Source organism: Ceratotherium simum, chromosome 11 (genome assembly GCF_057802395.1).
Source record: "Ceratotherium simum simum isolate JZ-2026a chromosome 11, ASM5780239v1, whole genome shotgun sequence".
NCBI lineage: Eukaryota > Metazoa > Chordata > Mammalia > Perissodactyla > Rhinocerotidae > Ceratotherium > Ceratotherium simum.
In genome coordinates, this window is record NC_141910.1 from 61,960,936 (window position 1) to 61,983,192 (window position 22,257).

General features: G+C 37.3%; 1 long non-coding RNA gene across 1 annotated transcript in view; it reads left to right on the plus strand.

Moving 5' to 3' along the window:
- Positions 1-7,916: 7,916 nt before the first annotated feature.
- Positions 7,917-22,257, plus strand: part of LOC147916021 (uncharacterized) — a 132,435-nt gene continuing 118,094 nt past the window's right edge. Inside the window, exon 1 of the long non-coding RNA XR_015553590.1 lies at positions 7,917-8,074. This is a non-coding gene — a long non-coding RNA (uncharacterized LOC147916021). The remainder of the gene's footprint in view (positions 8,075-22,257) is intronic.

Below are 22,257 nucleotides of genomic sequence, written 5' to 3' on the forward strand. Positions count from 1 at the left end.
GGATGTGATGAAAACCTTTCAGTGTGGTTCAAGTGATTTCTTCCTCTACTGAAAAGCCAAATGAACTCACTTATGTCTTGATGTCATAGCACTGTTTGTCCAGGGCTACTGATAGCGCTTCTTGTACTGCAAATGGAATATGTTCATATGATTTGTTAGTGTTTTTGCAATAATAAAGCGCAACATTATTTGGCACTTAAATGTTTTTTCGATGAATGGTCACTAGAGAAGTAATCAGAAGCATTATAGACTATTCATTAATATATTATGTGAGAAGTTCCTAGTCTTCTGTTTACTATAGATCTCATGTTCTTAAGAACTTTGAGGAGTACATCTGATCACTTCAGTTTTGTTTCTTACAAACTTTGGTCATTTTGGTCAAACTTTCGGGTTTCATTTTAATATTCTGTTCCCACTGATGTGGGGAATGAAGTCATTGATGAATCTATAGGAGTTTATAGACTTCTTTTAGAGTCTATCTTCTAAGCTGTGTACCCCAATAACTTTTAGTAATAAGTATTCCAACCACGAGACAAAGTCATTTAAAAGTGTTTTGCTGATAGTCACTGTCAGCTCTTTCACATCCTGAAATATACGTATAATTACAAAAATGTTTTCAGGTGAACATTTAAAAAAATGTGAATAAAGTCAGTGGCCCCCAAGGGGAAAGATAAGGCTGTCCTCTTTGTTTTTAGAGCTCTCCTACATTGAAGACTTGAAAAAGGTACAGATTTTATAACACTGTTGAGCAATGCTGGAAAAATTTGAAGCATACTAATCATGCTAAGTATTCTTAGCATCCCCTTTTGTTTTTGTGTCAGTGTCATGAATTACAGGAGCAAGATGAAGGACTAAATTCTTTGGTGCTACTAAGTGGCTGTCTGAGAAATGCCAAAGATAATCTATATGTAAAAGACACAGAGTACATTGACTCTAAAAATCAATGCTCTAAAGCTCATGTATATATATACACATATACAAAGATCGCATATAAAGATTACATGTACATGTAATAGATATATAAAATATATCTTGAATTCTTTCTCTGTCTCTGTCTCTCTTTCTCTGTGTGTATATATATATGTATATCTATCTATTTATCTGTGTATATATGATATGTTTATTCAAAATAGAGGCCTAATTTTAAAGGACAACATCCAAATGAGTTGATAAAGTAGAATTGTTAGTTGTTAAAGGTAAAAGTTCCTGAGAATAAAAAATAGCCACAGCTCTAGTTACATAATTAGTCAGAGGAGACACATTTTCTAACAACCAAGCAGAAGCAAAGATTCCTCTCTGAAGCTAATGAAACTTAAGCATTAGGGTCTTTCAATTTCAGCCCGTACGGAACATAAACACCTTAAAATATTTCTGCTCCTCTACAAGTGAGCAGTCCTCATTGTTTTTACACTTGCTCCTAGTTGTGAGATACCAGCAATGCACAATAAGGGCCAGTGTGAATGTTGACAGAGCTTTGAGAGGTAAGAGAAACACTCTGGCAAGGATAACAGTTCTGTCAGTCGGGCAACACGCACGCTTGCGTGTACACTTGCATGAAGGCAAAGAGGAACTTCTACTAACTCATTTGCTATCATTTACTAACTCATAGCCAGAGGCCAATTTTATTTTCTCAGAGCTACTGGTTTTCTTTTTTTATTACACTAAATATTTTAAATTAACTTTAATATAACTTGAACTATACACACACATATTAAATACTGTGTTTAAATGATATTGTTTAATCTCTAACCTGATGACTCTATCAAGTACCTTATCAGAAAACATTTACCATGCCTTGATTTTCCCCACTTGAATGTTATGAAGACTGAACATGTTTGTAGATAGAAAATATATTTTTTAATTTTTTTATTTTATATTTTTTTAAAATTTTTTGTTTATTGCAGTAACTGGTTTATAACATTGTAAAAATTTCAGGTGTACATCATTATACTTCTATTTCTGCATAGATTACATCATGTTCACCACCAAAATACTAATTACAACCCATCACCACACACATGTACCGAATTATCCCTTTAACCCTCTTTCCTCCCCCCTTCCCCTCTGGTAACCACCAATCCAATCTCTGTCTCCATGTGTTTGTTTATTGTTGTTATTATCTACTACTTAATGAAGGAAATCATACGGTATTTGACCTTCTCCTTCTGACTTATTTCACTTTGCATAATACCCTCAATGTCCATCCACGTTGTCACAAATGGCTGGATTTCATCATCTCTTATGGCTGAGTAGTATTCCATTGTGTATATATACCACAGCTTCTTTATCCATTCGTCCCTTGATGGGCACTTAGGTTGCTTCCAAGTCTTGGCTATTGTGAATAACGCTGCAATGAACACAGGGGTGCATGTACCTTTGCAAATTGGTGTTTTCAAGTTCTTTGGATAAATACCCAACAGTGGAATAGCTGGATCATATGGTAGTTCTATCCTTGCTTTTTTGAGGAATCTCCATACTGTTTTCCATAGTGGCTGCACCAGTTTGTACTCCCACCAGCAGTGTATGAGGGTTCCCTTCTCTCCACATCCTCTCCAACACATGTTGTTTCCTGTAGCCATTCTGACGGGCGTGAGGTGATATCTCATTGTAGTTTTGATTTGCATTTCCCTGATAGTTAGTGATTTTGAACATCTTTTCATGTGCCTGTTGGCCATCTGTATACCTTCTTTGGAGAAATGTCTGTTCAGGTCTTTTGCCCATTTTTTAATTGGGTTGGTAGTTTTTTGTTGTTGAGATGCATGAGTTCTTTATATATTTTGGAGATTAAGCCCTTATCAGATGTATGGTTTGCAAATATCTTCTCCCAATTGTTAGGTTGTCTTTTCGTTTTGTTGATTGTTTCCTTTGCTGTGCAGAAGCTTTTTAGTTTGGTGGAGTCCCATTTGTTTATTTTTTCTATTGTTTCTCTTGCCCGGTCAGATGTGGTGTTTGAAAAGATGTTGCTATGACCGATGTCGAAGAGCGTACTGCCTATGTTTTCTTCTAGAAGTTTCACAGTTTCAGGTCTTACATTCAAGTCTTTAATCCATTTGGAGTTAAGTTTTGTGTATGGGGTAAGGTAAGGGTCTACTTTCATTTTTTTGCACGTGGCTATCCAGTTTTCCCAACACCATTTGTTGAAGAGACTTTCTTTTCCCCATTGTATGTTCTTGGCTCCTTTGTCAAAGATTAGCTGTCCATAGATGTGTGAGTTTATTTCTGGGCTTTCGATTCTATTCCATTGATCTGTGTGTCTGTTTTTGTGCCAGTACCATGCTGTTTTGGTTACTATAGCTTTGTAGTATATTTTGAAATCAGGGAGTGTGATACCTCCAGCTTTGTTCTTTTTTCTCAGGATTCTTTTAGCTATTCGGGGTCTTTTGTTGTTCCATATAAATTTTAGGATTCTTTGTTCTATTTCTGTGAAAAATGTTGTTGGAACTTTGATAGGGATTGCATTGAATCTATAGATTGCTTTATGAAGTATTGACATCTTAACTATGTTAATTCTTCCAATCCAAGAGCACGGAATATCTTTCCATTTCTTTGTGTCTTCTTCAATTTCTTTCAGAAATGTTTTATAGTTTTCGGTGTACAGATCTTTCACCTCTTTGGTTAAGTTTATTCCTAGGTATTTTATTCTTTTTGTTGCAATTGTAAATAGGATGGTATTCTTAATTTCTCTTTCTGCTACTTCGTTGTTAGTGTACAGAAATGCAACTGATTTTTGTATGTTGATTTTGTATCCTGCAACTTTACCATATTCGTTTATTACTTCTAAAAGTTTTCTGGTGGATTCTTTAGGGTTTTCTATATATAAAATCATGTCATCTGCAAATAGTGACAGTTTCACTTCTTCCTTACCAATTTGGATCCCTTTTATTTCTTTCTCTTGCCTGATTGCTCTGGCTAGGACTTCCAGTACTATGTTAAACAGGAGTGGTGACAGTGGGCATCCTTGTCTGGTTCCTGTTCTTAGAGGGATAGCTTTCAGTTTTTCACCATTGAGGATGATATTAGCTGTGGGTTTCTCATATATGGTCTTTATTATGTTGAGGTACTTTCCTTGTATACCCATTTTATTCAGAGTTTTTATCATAAATGGATGCTGTATCTTGTCAAATGCTTTCTCTGCATCTATTGAGATGATCATGTGATTTTTATTCTTCATTTTATTAATGTGGTGTATTACGTTGATTGATTTGCGAATGTTAAACCATCCCTGCATACCTGGAATAAATCCCACTTGATCATGGTGTATAATCTTTTTAACGTATTGTTGTATGCGATTTGCTAGTATTTTGTTGAGGATTTTTGCATCGATGTTCATCAGTGATATTGGCCTGTAATTTTCTTTTTTTGTGTTGTCCTTGTCTGGTTTTGGTATCAGGGTAATGTCAGCTTCATAGAATGAGTTAGGGACCTTCGCCCCTCCTCAATTTTTCGGAAGAGTTTGAGAAGGATAGGTATTAAGTCTTCTGTGAATGTTTAGTAGAATACACCAGGGAAGCCGTCTGGTCCTGGACTTTTATTTTTGGGGAGGTTTGTGATTACTGTTTCGATCTCCTTACTGGTGATTGGTCTATTCAAATTCTCTACTTCTTCTTGATCCAGTTTTGGAAAGTTGTATGATTCTAAGAATTTATCCATTTCTTCCAGATTGTCGAATTGGTTGGCATATAGCTTTTCATAGTATTCTCATAATCTTTTGTATTTCTGAGGTGTCTGTTGTAACCTCTCCTCTTTCATTTCTGATTTTACTTATTTGTGCTTTCTCTCTTTTTTTCTTGGTGAGTCTAGCTAAAGGTTTGTCAATTTTGTTGATCTTTTCAAAGAACCAACTCTTGGTTTTATTAATTTTTTCTATTGTTTTTTGGGTCTCTATTTCATTTATTTCTGCTCTGATTTCTATTATTTCCCTTCTTCTACTGATTTTTGGCTTTGTTTGTTCTTCTTTTTCTGGTTCTTTTAGGTGAATTGTTAGATTGTTTATTTGAGATTTTTCTTGTTTGTTGAGATAGGCTTGTATCGCTATAAACTTCCCTCTTAGAACCGCTTTTGCTGTATCCCATAAATTCTGGCATGTCGTATTTTCATTTTCATTTGTCTCCAGGTATTTTTTGATTTCTTCTTTGATTTCTTCGTTAACCCAGTAGTTGTTCAGTAGCATTTTGTTTAATCTCCATGTATTTGTGGCTTTTCTGATTTTCTTCCTATAGTTGATTTTTAGTTTCATACCGTTGTGGTCAGAAAAGATGCTTGGTATTATTTCAATATCTTCTTAAATTTATGGAGACTTGTTTTGTGGCCTAATATGTGATCAATCCTGGAGAATGTTCCATGTGCCTTTGAAAAGAACGTGTATTCTTCGGTTTTTGGATGGAATGCTCTGTATATATCTACTAGGTCCATCTGTTCTCGTGTGTCGTTTAAGGCCAATGTTTCCTTATTGATCTTCTGTTTGGATGATCTATCCGTTGGTGTAAGTGGAGTGTTAAAGTCCCCTACTATTATTGTGTTACTGTCTATTTCTGTTTTTATGTCTGTTAATAATTGCTTTATATATTTAGGTGCACCTACATTGGGTGCGTAGATATTTACAAGTGTTATATCCTCTTGTTGGATTGTTCCCTTGATCATTATGTAATGCCCTTCTTTGTCTCTTTTTACAGTTTTTGTTTTAAAGTCTATTTTGTCTGATATGAGTACTGCTACCCCAGCTTTCTTTTCATTGCCATTTGCGTGGAGTATCTTTTTCCATCCCTTCACTTTCAGTTTGTGAGTGTCTTTAGGTCTGAAGTGTGTCTCTTGTATGCAGCATATATATGGGTCCTGTTTTTTTATCCAGTCAGCCACCCTATGCCTTTTAATTGGAGCATTTAGTCCATTGACGTTTAAAGTACCTATTGATAAGTATGTACTTACTGCCATTTTTTTTTTTCCTCAGTGTTTTAGTAGTCCTTCTCTGTTCCTTTCTTCTTCTATACAGAATTGATGGTCACTTTAGGTTGACCTCTGTCTGAAAGCTGTACTCTTTAAGTCCCCTCCTCCCTCCTTTTAGGTTTTTAATATCATATCTAACCTCTTTTTGTGCATTTGTATCCATTACATCCTTATCATGGAAATAGATAATTTTTCCTATTTGTGGTCTTCTCTTTTCCCCTTAAATCAGTCCCTTTAACATTTCTTGTAGCACTGGTTTCTTGGTGACAAACTCCTTTAATTTTTGCTTGTCTGGGAAAATTTTGATCTCTCCTTCCATTTTGAATGATAACCTTGCTGGGTAGAGTATTCTTGGGTCTAAGTTTTTTCCTTTTAGCACTTTAAGTATATCGTGCCATTCTCTTCTAGCCTGTAAGGTTTCTGCTGAGAAGTCAGCTGATAGCCTTATGGGGTTTCCTTTGTATGTAACTTGACATTCTCTTGCGGCTTTTAGGATTCTCTCTTTATCTTTAATTCTGGACATTTTGATTATGATGTGTCTTGGTGTGGGCCTCTTTGGGTTTATCTTGTTTGGGGATCTCTGTGATTCCTGTACCTGGATGTCTGTTTTCTTCTATTAGTTTTCATCTATTATTTCTTGAAATAGATTCTCTGCCTCCTTGTCTCGCTCTTCTCCTTCCGGGACACCTATAACACGGATGTTAGTGCGCTTGATGTTGTCCCAGAGGTCCCTTAGACTGTCCCCACTCTTTTTAATTCTTTTCTCTTTTACCTGTTCACCTTGGGTAATTTCTTCTAGTCTTTCATCCAGCTCACAGATCCGTTCTTCTGTATCCTCTACTCTGCTTTTGAGTCCCTCTAATGAATTTTTCATTTCCAGTATTGTATTCTTCATTTCTGATAGGTTCTTTTTTATATCTTCCATTTCTTTGTTGACATTCTCACTGAGTTCATCTATTCTTCTCCCCAGATCAGTGAGCATCCTTAACACTCTTAGTTTGAACTCTCTGTCGGGTAGGTTGCTCATTTCCGTTTCACTTAGTTCCTTTTCTGGGGTTTTGTCCTGTTCCCTTATTTGGAATGTATTCTTTTGCCTCCTCATTTTGCCTCTTTCCCTGTGCTTGTGTCTACATATTAGGTAGGTCAGCTACGTCTCCTGCTCTTGGATAGGTGACCTTATGTAAGTGATGCCTTAAGAGGCTTCCAGTGTGCTTCCCTCAGTTCTCAATGTTCCAGGGGTGACCCCTATGTGGGCTACGTGTGTCCTTCTGTTGTGGCCTGTTTGGTCTCCCTGTAGGCACCCAGGGAGGCCGAGTTATGCTCCTGGCCAGCTGTTGTAATGCTCAGCTGCTTGTAGTTGTTGTGGGCCCTTCAGTCTCTTTATCAGGTGTGGGGAGCCCCAGCACAGTTGGCTGCAAGTTCTAATACCACATTTGTGTTGCAGTATTTCTTTTAAATGAGTAGGCCCCCAGCATGGCAGGTTGTTAGGCTCACGGCCTTACAATTGCTGTAAGCCTCTAGCCTATTAGGTCTCTTGTCAGCTCTCTGAGGATTGCAGCTGGGTGGGGCTGGCCTCAGGCACAGGAGCACCCAATTGTTTCAGGCTTTGGAAGGTGCGGCAAACCCCCATGTGTGTCTTTGAGAAGCACAAGTGTTCTGCAGCTGACAAGCCCTGTTGCCCACAGGTCCACACACACAGTCAACACAGTCCTGCCCCGTGTGCGCGCCCCTACCTCCCCACGCAGACCCAGTCTCTCCACGGCAGGAGCCCCACACACTCTGCCACCCCCCCACACTCTCCACCCGCTCCTTGTGCACTCCCTGCCCCACTAAAGTCGGCTTAGTTGCCAGGCTGCAGAGAATCCAGTCACCAATCTATGCAGTCCCACAAGTTGCCTGAGGGCTTGTTGTTGGGTGGGGCCAGTCTCTAGGGTGGGCTGCATGCCCTGACTCAGCTGGATTAAATCGGCGCTCTAGCGGGTGGGGCAGACCTGGGCTAGCAGGCCTCAGGGAGAACTCCAATGGCGTCTGTGTCAGCACGCCCACACTGGGCCACAACAATGGCCGCCGCCAATGTCCCAGTCCCTGGAGTGTTCTCACCCCTCACCGAGATGCACTCAGGGCCTATTAGGTGAGTCTCTTTTCACCCCAGCACTGTGAACCTTTCTTTCTGGTGATTTTAGGATGCTTTCTGAAACAGGTGAGTTTGCACGCAGGCCCTTTAAGAGCCGGTTTTAGCTTCTTTGTGAACGGGGTTTTCTGGGGGTGCTCCCCAATATTTTAGCAGAAGGCAAAGTCAGATATTATGCTGCTGGTCTTGATTGTGCTGGGTCCACAAAATGCCCACAGCGGGGGCGCTCCCGGCTCAGGGCCCCGCGCCTCAGGGAGGCTGCGTACCTGTGAGCTGCTCCCGGCGGCCGTGAAGCTGGCGGCTTGTGAAGGCGGCATTTTTCCTCTCCAGAAGGGAGTTTCTGCCTCTTCCACCTCAGTTAGGATTGTCCGTTGTTGCAGGAGTTCCTCTCTTCCAGTTTTCAGTTCTGTCTCTGGGCTAATTTTTCCACGAGTAGTTGTAAATTGGCTGTGTCTGCGGGAGGAGGTGAGTTCAGAGTCTGCTTACGCCGCCATCTTGACTCCTCTCTGTAGATAGAAAATAATACGCATAGGGATTGTGTGTAGTTCTTCATATTCCTTTCTCTCGAGTTTACTTTTTAGTTTCTTTGCACTTGTATGTTTTTAGCTTATTTCCACTTTTTTCTGTTTTCTTTCTGACATCTATTTTTTTCAAAATTATTGAACACAGATACAGAAATTACTTTACAAGCATTAATTGCAAAATTATTGAAATTAGTTAAATAAAAGTGAGCATGTTTGGTGTTGGAATTCTTAATTGTTTTACTTTATCTTTTAACTGCCAATTCTGTCAACATATTTATTTATCTATGTGTTGGCAATGTAGCTGTCTTTCTACAAAAAAAAAGTCATAATGAATTTCAGGATTAAATCCTATTTTTCTTATTTATAATATTTAATATCTGTGCACATCAGTTTTAAGTACTAGATATTGGAGTCCTCATAAAAAAAGATACACAATTTTTAAAAACGCATGTCCTCATTTGTTGATGTTAAAGTGAAATTAAATTCCCCAAATGGTTAATAATAAATCATTAAAAATAAACTTTAGAAAATCAAGGGGAAGAATCCTAGGAGATGTGTCATTGAAAGTATATCCTCAAAACACTACATACCTTGTATCTTTGTTTTATTATTATTTCATTTTCCAACTGTTAGTATTTAAGACCCAAAGTATGCATCTTTGGATATGGTTGAGTGTTCATTCCTTATAAATAATTAAATCTTTGATCTATTAAAGTGATAAGACTAGTAGATGAATGGAAAGGTCATGAATTTTTATATCTGAAAGATATCTCAAATACTATTTAGAGTTCAATCCTCTAATTTCAGAATTAAGAGATTGAGTCCATGTTAATTTATCTAAAGTCATCATAGAGTAACTAATGGCAGAGCCAAGATTGGAAAGTGAGATTCTTGGTGCTGATCAATGTCATGCTAGGGTGTAGAAGTCAGAAAGCCCTCTAAAAGGGAGAAATGGGACCCCATGTGGATTCAGATCAGGGCTCAGGACATCAGCTGTTTCCAAACACTGAAGATAGACTTAGGAAATTTCCAAGAAGGCATTCTAAAGGAAGAGGGTCCTGCTGAGGTGTGGAGCCAAGGCAAGGACTCTGCTTGCCTGGATTTACAGACAGTATTGCTCCCTGTGCACTTGGAGAGTAACATACCTATGCAAATAATCACACTGTTAACCAAAGCTTGCACAAAATGCAATGGGGGCTCAAAGAAGGCAACAACTTGCTTTGTCAGGCAAAGGAATAGGAAGGCTTCATGGGAGGTTTGAGGTCAATTTGAGTCAGGAAATGGTAAATGAAGAAAGAAGAGTGTATGGTGAAGAGCTTCAGATGCTGTTATATGACTGAGGGTGATGGATGACATTGGGCCTAGAGAGAGGGGAGTCCCATAATGGAGACCATAAACTAGAATGAAGGGTGCATGAGGCCTATGGTAGGGGTGAGGTTAGAGCACTGATAGGGTCCAGAACAAGAAGGATCTTGTTTCTTATACTAAAGCAATCATTATCAAACGAAATGTATTTAAAGATCACCTCAAATGTGAGAAAATGAAACTTTGCATTTTGATTGATTTAGAAATAGAGAGTCAACTTAATTTAACTATCAATCCACTGAATTATGTTTTTATTTTCTGTCCAGAAAAGGAAGAGATAAAAAAAGTGAGATAATTGACAGAGTAAATAACCAGCATATTTCATAAACTAACAATGCTTTCTATAATAAATATGGCTTATGATTCACGCAATTCTCTAAAACATATTACAAATTTTTGATGATAATACAAGCCTTAGGGTTAAAGGGTTACGCACCAGATGGGTAAATACAGGCTTTGTATAAACACAATTTGATATCAACGAAATCATCTTTTAGTATTTTGACTATCGGTAAAACACAACAGAAAATATCTATAACTTCTGATAAACATGCTTGAATTTAATCTCACTCCAAACATTTGCCTCAACTAAAGTTTCTTTTTGTTTAGATTATTGGGTCTTAAATATTCTGCGTCAGACAGCTTTCTTATCAACAGAGAGTAAAGCAATTTTCAGCACAGTACCTGAGTTAACAAAGTCTTATTAGCTCCAAGGAGATGATTTCCTCTCTGGGAAAATTTGTGATCAATTACTCACTTTTAATCAAGACTGAGTAAGGAAAGACATATATATTTTTAGAATAATTATATGTAATACAAATTATAAAGCATAACAATAGCACAAACTCCTGTGATGCAATCTCCTGTAATACTATGATTTATAATAAGAAATATATATTTGGTCTTCTTCCCTGTTTCTGGCACAGAGCTCCTAAGAGCCTTGGAATTTCCTAAGTGATGAGAATGATACAAGTGTCTTCTTATGTTAATGAAGTGACCTTTGTACCACACCAAAGAATGAGGGCTGGTTGCCAGGAGAACTAACCATGTGATTAGAGGGTTGGAACTTTTAGTCCCATCCCCAGACCTCCAGGAAGGGGAGAGGGGCTGGAGGTTGAATCAATTGCTGATGGTCAATGATTTGATAGATCATGCCTATGTAACGAAACCTCCATAAATACCCAAAAGGAGTGGGTTTGGAGAGTTCCTGGTTGCTGGAGATGTGGGGAGAATGGTGCACCTAGGAGAGGACATGGAAACTGCACCCTTTCCCCATACCTTGCCCTATGCATTTCTTCCATCTGTCTATTCCTGAGTTATATCCTTTTATAATAAACCAGTGATCTAGTAAGTAAAATGTTTCTCTTAGTTCTGTGAACTACTCTAGCAAACTAATCAAACCCGAGGAGGAGGTTGTAGGAACCTCCAACCTGTAGAGTCTGGTCGGAAGCGAAGGTAACAACCTAGCTTACAATTGGCATGATGGTGGGGTGGGGGCAGTCTTGACTCTTAACCTGTGGAATCTGATGCTATCTCTGGGTAGACAGTGTCAGAATTGAATTAAATTGTAGGACACCCAGCTGGTGTCCAGAGAATTGCCTGTTGTTTGTGTGGGGCACACCCCCCACCCCACATTGAAATTGGTACCAGAACCTAAAAGACCTCCCAATTTGTGAAGGGGAATATCGCCAATATCATTTGAGGCTATGTGTGTATTTAATTCCAATCATATCACCTTGTACATTACCCGAATAATTACTACCCCAAAAAAATTTGTTCATCATTATCATGTTTTTTTAAAAAAATAACGTATCATGTGACTATCTCTAAGCAATTGTTTAATTTTGTTTCTAAATTTTATAAAAATATGAGTTAACTTTTCATATCACTTCTTTTTACTCAACATGTTGATGTGTAAAGCAACAGTTTATCCATTTTCACTACTATAAAGTATTCATAGTATTGTTGACCTTAAACAAATAGATGGCCAGTTATTTCTCCAGCAAAAATGGGTTTATTCAGAATCAGCAAAGAATTGCAACTCAGAGTTGCAGAGTCTGCAACCATGGCAAGCCACGTGCAAGTCCCCTGCAGCGAGGGGAGGAGAAACCCTTTTATAAAGGGGAAGAGAAAATGGGGAGAGCTGTTGTAAACAAAGAGTTTGAGGCACAGTGGCTCTTCATTGGCTGAGTTGTGATAGCCTCTCATTGGCTGAGCTTCTTGCAGGTCAAGAAGCAGAAGTCTTTTTTTTCCCCTATTGGGCTCTGTTTTTGACATAGGGCATGAGAGATGATACCCTTTTGGCCTCCCAACTCCAACTTAATGAAGTTTCTGTTTATTAATTTCCACAGTATGAATATTGATATTTATCTATTGCCCAGTCTAAGGATATTTAAGTTGAGTTAAATTTTTGGCTATTATATGCAATGAAGCTACGAAAATTCTGGTATGTCTCCTGGAACACATGGAGAGAAGTATCTCTAGACGCATCTAAGAATAGAATTGCTGAATTTTAGGTATGTGTATCTTCAGCTCTACCTAATTATTTTGCAAAGTAATTTAAATAACCAATTTATATTCCCTACTAGCAGTGTATGAGTGTTCCCATTGCTCTACATCCTTGCCAACAAACTCTTTACTTTTTACCAATTAATAGATGTATAATATGTTATTATGGCTTTAATTTGCATTTCCTTGATCACTAAGGGGCCAAATAACCTTCCATTGTTATTGATCATTCACATTTCCACTTTAGGAAATGCTATTCTTTTTTTTTTCTTTTGTCAATTTTTCTATTAGAATATTTATCTTTTTCTTATCTATTCATAGTATTTATTTTAAAAACACATTTTTGATATTGTGTTTCTTAATCACATGTTGTAAATATCTTCTCATATTTTGTGGTTAGTCTTTTCATTTTTTTGATGAATAGTTCTTATTTATAAGTTCATTGATTTATTTATACATTCATTCAACTAATATTTATTGAATGTTAGAGTACTTTGGAAAACAAAACAAAACAAAATTCCGCCCCTTATTGAATTTCTCCAGTAGAAGAAGACAAACAATAAAGAATACACTAAATAAATTATAGACTAGGTTTGAAGATAATAAGTATTATGAGAATAAAAATGGACCAAAGAGATTGGAAGTTGAAGGGAGTGCTGGTACACCTCATTGAGAAGGTGACTTTTAAGTGAAGACTTGAAGGAGGTAGCATTAACTGGGAGATAGCTGGGGAAATAGCAATCCTGGCTGAGGGAACAGTCATTTCAAAGGCCTTATGGGGTGTTCAAAGAAAAGCAAGGAGGCCAATACAGCTGGAGCGGAGTAAGTGAAGGAAAGAGAAGCAGAACAGGTCAGAAAGGTAAGAGTGGGCAGAATGGGTAGGATATTTTAGGCCATGGTAAGGAATCTGGCTTTTGTTTTGATTGATACTAGGCTAATAGATTGCAATGGACAGAGCTTGCTATAACCTGGTAATAGATGATAGTGGCTTGGATGGTGGTAGTTGTAGTGATAGTGGTAGTAGTGTAAATGGTGAGAGGTCATTGGATTCTGGATTTCTTTTTGTGAAGAATTTATTTTTTTAAAAAAGAATTTGCATCATGAATGAGAGGGGAAAAGTCAAGGGTAATTCCAAGAGGGACCCCAAGGTTTTTGGCTTGAGCAATTTGAAGGATTGAAGCATTAATTTATATGGGGATGACTGTGGGTGGGACAGGCTTTGGGGAAAGATTCAAGAGTTCATTTTGGACATGCTAAGTTTGACATGTGTATGAGATTTTCAGTGGATATATTGAATAGATGGTTTTATATATGAGTCTGGAGTTTAAGAGAGCAGTATGAGCTGGTGATATAAATTTGGGAGTTGTTGGCAAAAAGTGGTATATAAAGCTATATAAAGGGGTGAGATCATTAAAGGAGTGAGGATAGATAAAAAAAGAGAAGGCCACAAAAGACTGAGTCCTTGGGCACTAGATTAAGAGGTAAGATGAAGAGGGACTTGTAAAGCAACCAGTGAAATTTGAGGAAATTCAATAGAATATAATGAAAGAAATAGCAAATAAAGGAAAGACTGATCTACTGTGGCAAATGCTGTTAATAAACCAAAATGAAAATTGACAATTGTATTTGTCAATGTGGAAGTCACTGGTGAGTTTGACAAAAGCCGTCTCCGTAGGGTGGTAAGATGAAAAGATAAGAAGAAGGGGTGAGAGAGATGCATAAAATTGAGATTATGAAGGAGCTGTAATTGTTAGTAAGAAATTTTAAGGCATGATGATGGGAATGAAGTGGCTGAGATATGGTGGAGGACTAACTGATTGGAGGAGAAAATTCAAGAAACTAAAAGGCGAGGGTGTAATATAAATCATTTAATTATATATTCAATTCATCAAGAATTAAGGCAAGGGAAGTGTTAGAGAAAGTGTCAGTCATGAGGTAACATTATCAAGAAATGAAAAGAAGTGACTTTGGGGTTGAGGTGAAGGGTAATGTAACCTGATAACATAAGATTCAAAGTCGGGGGTTTTAGGGAAAAGGAGGGTGAATAATCTGGAAGAATCAATAATGTGCAATGAGAATAGCTATCCTACCTCCAGGTCCAATGGTAACAAAGGATGTAGATGAAAAAATAGCCACCATCTGAAAGGACTACAGGAGAAGCAGCGTCCTGATGGGAGAGCCAAGTTTCCTTCCAGAGAAGAAGGTAAACAGAGTTTTTAGGGATGAATCTGAGGATAAAAGGGATTTTTCTGATGAGGAGCTATGAATGCCAGATAGCGCAGAGGATGTGGTTTCAGGATTTATGGAAGGTGGGAAATAGATCAGAATAGGGGATGCAGAGAGCCTGATGGAGATTAAAGCAAGGGAGAGGATGGGTGATCTGAGAGTCTGGTTCGTCTCGCAGTGAACAAAATAAATACATATGAAGGATATAATGGAATTTATCTTAATGTGGTCAAATTTATCAGTCTTTTTTGTGTGTGTGTGATTAGAGTATTTTATGTCTTGTGAAGGGCCCAAAATAAAAAATAAAAAGTATTCCTCTATATTTTCTACCAAACATTGAAGAGTTGGTCTTTTTCATTTTTATGTGGTATAAGGTAAGTGCCTATCTGCATTTTCCCTCTATTGATAGTGAATTGACCCAACATCATTTAATGAACGACTCATCTTTACCCAATAAGTGTTCATGTTATCTGTGTACAGCACTGTCTTAACTATTTTTGCTTTTTAATAAGTTTTCATATCTGATAATTCCAGTTCCCATCTCTCTTCTCCTCTTCTTCTTCATCTCCTTCTCCCTTTCCTTGTTGTTTCTTACTAAGAGTTTTTTTTTTGTGTTTTTTTTTTAACTATTCTTATCCATTTGGTCTTCAATATAAATTTTAGAATTAGAGTATGATGTTTCATAAAATATTCTTTTTGGAGTTTGATTATAATTTATTAGATCTATAGATCACTTGAGGAGAATTGACATTTTTACAAAAGTGAACTCTATCATTAAGCATTTAAAATGTCAACAATAATATCTTTCATTCTACAAATACTTTCAGATTATTTTTCAAAGATTTTTGATATTCTCTTTCTCCTTGCTCATGTTTTGGTTTTCTCCTTTACTGCCTTAAACACATTAAACACATTTATTTATTTATATTTAAACTTTTAATTATAAAACATTTTCAATATATATCCAAGTAAAGAGAATCATATGTGAACCCCCCATATACCCACCACTCTGCTTCAACAATTACCAAATCGAGGTCAGTTTTGGCTTACTGAATCCCCTCTGCTTTGTTATTTTGAAGAAAACTCCAGATATCATATAATTTCATTCATAAGTATTATCATCTCTATAAGATAAGAACTTTAAAATATAACCATTTAAATAATATCGTTAATATCATTTGATATCTAATTGAATTCAAACCCTTGATTGTTTTATAAATTTTTAGCAGTTTGAATCGTGATCCAAACATGGTCCACATGTTACATTTGTTTGATATGTCTCTGTGACAGGCCAAATTGTGTGTTCCCCCCCTAATTCATATGTTGAAGCCCCCAAACCCCAGTACCTCAGAATGTGACTTGTATTTGGAGATAAGGCCTCAGATGTGAGGCTACAGCCCAAGGTCGGGGGTGTCATTCAGGTAGGCCCAGAGGACAGAGCATTGAACCAAAGAGGACTATTCCTGAGCTTTAAAATCTAATGGAATTTACCCTGCTAGGTTTTGAACTTGCTTGGACCTGTGGCCCCTTTCTTCTTTCTGATTTTTCTCTTTTGGAATGGGAATGTCTGTTCTATGCCTGTCTCATCATAGCTGATAACTTGTCTGGTTTCCCAGATTCACAGCTGGAAAGAAATTTTACCTCAGGATGAATTCTCATCAGCATTTGATTTAGATGAATTTAGATGAGATTTTGGACTTAGAGAAGATGCTGGAATGAGTTAACACTTTTGGGCTATTGGAATGGGAGTGAACATATTTTGCATGTGAGAATGATATGAATTTTGGGGGTCCAGAGGGTGGAGTGTTATGGGCTGAGTTCTGTCTTCCCAAAATTCATATGTTGAAGCCCTAACATTCTGCACCTCAGCATGTGACTGTATTTGGAGACAGGGTCATAAAAGAGGTGATTAAGTTAAAATGAGGCAATTAGAATGGGCCCTAATCCAATTTGACTGATGTCCTTATAAGAAGAGGAAATTTGGACACACAGGGAAATACCAGAGGTGCAGGGTCATGGAGGAAAGATGATGTGTGGACACAGTGAGAAGGCGACCATCTATAAGCCACGGGGAGAAGCCTCAGAAGGAACCAAACCTGCTGACACCTTGATTTTGGACTTCCAGCCTTCTGAACTGTGAGAAAATAAATTTCTGTTGTTTAAGCCACACAGGCTGTGGTATTTTGCTATGGCAGCTCAAGCAAACTAATACAATCTTTAAGTCTTTTAAATTCTATATATTCCTCTTCCTTGTTTTTCTTCTTTTTTTTTTTTTTTTTGTCTTTATAATTTGAAGAAGAAACAGGTTATTTGTCCTGTAGAGACTTCCACAGCTTGGGTTTTGTTGATTGCATCACTATGGTACCATTTTATATATTTCTTTGCCCTACATTTCCCGTAAACTAATAGTTGGATATAGAAGCTTGATTAGATTCACGTTCAATATTTTGGCAAGAAAATTTCACAGGTAGTGTTGTATTTGTTCATCAAGAGGCTCATTATACCTATTTGTCTCTTTTTGTGATAAGATTGATCAGTCTATTCAGGTGATATTGGCCCAATCCTTCCATTTAAAGTTTCCCATAATCTTCTTGTCTGGTGATTTAACAACGATTCATGATCCTTGCGTAGATGCATTATTTCATTAAGGGTTGCAAAATGGTGATATATTAAGTCTATCATTCCTTCTTCATTTATTAAATGGTATATTTCTTTTAAAAAAACTTATTAACTATCTGGTTATCTTGATGTACAATTTGCATTTTGGGGTAAGTGCTTGATTCTTTTATTTAACAGTTTTCAGTATAATGTGTTGGTTACCTAGAATCCTTCATAGGTGGCCTATGAGTTTTTGTTTAAATATCATTATGAACTGATGGATTTTAACTATTTGATATTTCTGTTGCAGTTATTTTTTTGTGCTCAACTTTTCTGATCTTTGGCTAATGTGGGGACTCTTCGGTTGTCCCCTGAGTCTTTTTGACATGGCTTTAATAGCTTTAGTGCTTCCTGATATGACTAGGTGTCCCAAGATCAACATTTATGCTTTCTTTCCCAGATCTGGCTCAGCCAATTCTCTAGGTACTGCTTGATCCTTTTAGTGAGAAATAATATTTTCAGATCATAATCTTTTTGTTAATTATAAACATTTATTTTATATTCTATATCTCTTAATATCTACATTTAAAGTCTTTCTGAAACGGGTTCTTTTTTTTTTTTTAATGATGACTATCGCTGTGATATTTTATCTCCTTGTGTGTTTTATAGCTTTTCACTGGTAGCTCATATTTAGAAATTTATTTATGTGACTCCTTCCTTGCTTGGATGGACAGTGTGGTTTTTGGAAAGAGATATGCCCTTGGGAATACTACAGATTTGAGTCCACTGTAAAATAAAGTAGTTTGCCTTTATATTTTGCTCTAAGAAAATAGTGTGAATTTAAGCCATCAACTCACATGAGGAACTAGATAGTGTTTATAGATACTCAAGGAGAATGATTTTCTTTCTTCTCAGAACCAAGGCTAAGACGGAAAAGTACTTTTGCTTATCTATTTCTGTTTGCCTTTTTTTTTTTTTTTTGGTTTACCTTTTCCCTGAGACTTGGGTCTGATTTTACCAAACCTTTGTGATCAAATTTCCCACTCTGTTTCATCTCTTTGGATCCATGTTCTTCCTTTTTTTCCTTGACTTGATGGATTTCCTTTAATTTTTTACATATTAGTCCATTCATTTACCTAGTACTTTTAGGAATTTCCAGTCATGCTTTTCAGGATTTCTCATTCATAATATTGCCAGATACTGAAATTCTCCAAAATTTTATATAATCTCTCTCTTTTTTTTTTTTTTTTTTTTGCCAGGAAGATCAGCCCTGAGCTAACACCTGATGCCAATCCTCCTCCTTTTGCTGAGGAAGATTGGCCCTGGGCTAACGTCCATGCCCATCTTCCTCTACTTCATATGGGATGCCGCCACAGCATGGCTTGACAAGTGGTGCAGCAGTGCGCCCCGGGATCCTAACCAGTGATCTCCGGGCCGCCACAGCCGAGCACACGCGCTTAACCGCTGCGCCACCGGGCCGGCCCCAAAACTTCATATAATTTTTATGCTTTCTCTTCTCTCTAAGAGACTTATTCTTTCTGAGTAAAAAGTTAAAATATAAATAACTGAACTCAGATCCAAGGATTCTGATTTGGTAGGCCTGGGCTAGGGCCAGGGATATATATATATATATTTTTTTGTTTTGTTTTGTTTTGTTTTTGTTTTTGTTTTTTCCGAAAGGACCTTAGAAGATGCTGATACAGTTGTTCTTAGAATCACACTTTGTGAGACACAATACTAAGAATTTTGTATCTTTTATCATATAGGCAATAGGGAACTAGCAAATGTTATCAATCACGGAGATAAACTTATCAGTTTTAAGATTACTCTGGTAGTATTAGAGAGAGAATAGACTAAAAAGCGATTGAAACAGATGGTTAGAAGACTAGCAAGGAGGCTGTTGAAATAGTCTAATGAAAGATGAGAGAGAAAGTGGGGCTGCTGGATATTTCTGAGGTAAAGTCAACACAGTTGAGTGAGAGAGTGAATATTGGATATGAGGGAGAAGAAGAAGTCAATGATGACTCTGAGGGTAGTCCTCTTCTATTTTGAAAGTTTTTTGATTTCAGGAAGATGAATTCTGTTCAGGTCTCAACTTTTCTATATTTAGAATTTTGTGTTTTCTTAGGAAATAGTACTTGACTATGCAAAGAAAATCACCTCATGACATTTTCTAAAAGAATATGAAGCACACACACATATAATAGGAAGACACTTTTTGCCCTATCACCCTGTGTATACTCTAAGCTTGATATTTGGAAGGTAAATGTTATGCAACATCATTATAAGTGTTTTCCCTTTTGGCATTTGGGAGAACGACAACAGAACTTTTTTTTTAAAGTAGAATTAGAAAAAGTAACACAAAAACAAATGTCATAGGGGATCAAAAGTTTCTCAGAAGCTCTGTAACTATGGTTCATAGGGTAAAATCAGGATGATTTTCTGACAGTTTTCAAAATAGCCTAATGAAAGTTTCAATACACTTGAGCAATAAGTGGCCAAACACAGGAGAGCAGTTGATACACTTTTTGCTCTAAACCCCATTCGAAGAGGTGTTCAAAGCCGATTGTACTTAGACTATCATCTGGTCACCTTGTTGTAGGAAAGTCTTCCAATGCAATGATACATTAGGGGCGATGTAAACAACACAAGCTAGCAATCACATCATACCTATGGTCTTCCCAGTTCTGAAAACATAATTTTAGAAATCTTAATTAGAATCTTTTCTGGAATTACACTGCACACAAACTTGATGCATTGTTTTCCCTTCATTTTCTTTTTTTTTTTTTTATAATTTTTATTTATTTATTTATTTTCCCCCCAAAGCCCCAGTAGATAGTTGTATGTCATAGTTGCACATCCTTCTAGTTGCTGTATGTGGGACGTGGCCTCAGCATGGCCGGAGAAGCGGTGTGTCGGTGCGCGCCCGGGATCCGAACCCGGGCCGCCAGCAGCAGAGCACGCGCACTTAACCACTAAGCCACGGGGCCGGCCCTCCCTTCACTTTCCACTCCCTGCAGCATATGCTTTCCAGGAGACTTTCCATAGCATCTCTCCATTTCAATAGTTCACAAGTCCTAGGAAAGATAAGTCCTTTATGAGGGAGTTTTAAATGATACCGGATGTTCAAGCGTGAAACTCTCTTTTTTTCATAGAAATTCATATTAAGTAAGATTCAGAAATTTTAATAAAGAAGTAGGAAACACATACATTTCCAGCTTACCTTTTAAAGGAAAAAGATTTTTAGTTGTTCAACAAGTGTCAGCCTTAAATTTTCAACTTAGGTTCTTTTTTGAAAAGTCAACAATAAATATACTTTTGAAGTTTACATAAGTGTTCAGCCAGTTTATCTGTAGACTTTCCATTCTGGGAAAGACCCATAACTCTTCTCTGATATGCTTTCTTTCACCTTGCTAACTCAGAAGAGCCCTCAAATACTGAAGATCTAATGAGGTTCTTCAACAATGACAATGTCATAAAAGACTTAGTTGCTGCAAGAGGAGAACTTCACTTGGCAGTGATTTATACTGGGTGTGGGTTTCTAAGGGGGAATTCCAGACTGCATGGTGTTGGGTGGGGCTTTGGAGACAAGCATGGGTGTTACTTGTTGTGGGACTATGTAACCTTCCTCTGTCTCAGTTTATTCTCCAGTAAAATGGAGAGTAAAATAGCTACCTCGTAAGGTTCTCTTGAGGATTAAAGGAGATGATATAGGTAAAGTTCTTAGTGCACAGTGGACTTTTAATAAAATACAGCTGCTATACATTAAGTACTTTTCACAGTGCAATTGCAAAACTTGTCAGAAAAAAGTTTATTCCAGTGTTTCTGGGGTAATCCTGTTCAAAGTCAGTGTTGAATGGTTTTGAAAATCAAGATATCAGTCGCTCCATTGTTATTTGGTGTTAATTGCTTTCCCCTGAGGAACCAGTGGATTTGGAGTCAGAAGTCCCCCCTCAGAGTGCCTCATGGTTGCTGGTTTTCAATAGATGCTTTGAATGATGGAAAAGCAGTGAGGGATTTAGGGATCATAGTTCCATTTACTACTTTTGTGTGTGTGATTTTTCACATGAGAATCCTGAAGCAGGCATTAAGAGAAGAAAATAACAAAGATTTGGGAGTCATACCTGAATTGGATTCCCAACTATGTTGTTCACTAGCTGTGTATCACTGGGTGAGTCACTTTATTTCTCTGAGACTATGTCCTCCTTTAAAAAGTAGGTAAACAGCTGTAAAAATTAAATCAGATATCATGTATAAGGAACCTAGCAGAGTGTCTGATGATATAAGGTTTAATGTTAGTGTCAAGAAACTTACCCAAGGTCACAGTGCTAGTAAAGTTAAAAGACTTTGCCATAACCCAGATATCCCAATTCCAAGTCTAGCATTGTTTCCATGGCCTTAAAGGGGAGACAATGTGGGCAAGGAGGTTAGCTCTGCAACAAAGGCATGTATGAAGAGTTATCAGATCACAGAACAAGGAATACATGCTTCTGCTATAAATAAAGATGAAGGGCAAATAACATACAAGGAGAGAATATTTTCAATTCATATAATCAATAAAAGATTAGTATTCCTCAAAAAGAAGTCTCTAAGAAATCAGTAAGAAAAGTACTGCTAGGTAAATGGATCAAGACTATGATTAAAATATTTGCAAAAATGGAAGCTTGGGAAACTAGGATTTTACAATAGGGCTTTTGGGGTCAAAGTACTAATGGGTTTAGTGAGACAGCTCCTTTATTGCATTCCATTTGTTATAGCCCCAAACATCTCTGCTGCCTAATTGCCAATCAATAGAAGGATCTAACACAGTGCCTGGCACACAGTACTTCTTAAATAAATATTTGTTGGATAAGTGAAAGAACATTTCCCCAATCTTTACTGCCTGGTACCATTCTGGTGGGAATTCTACTTCTAGTACATCCTTGTTGCCCAGAGAGAGACAGTTCTGCCACCACCACCAGT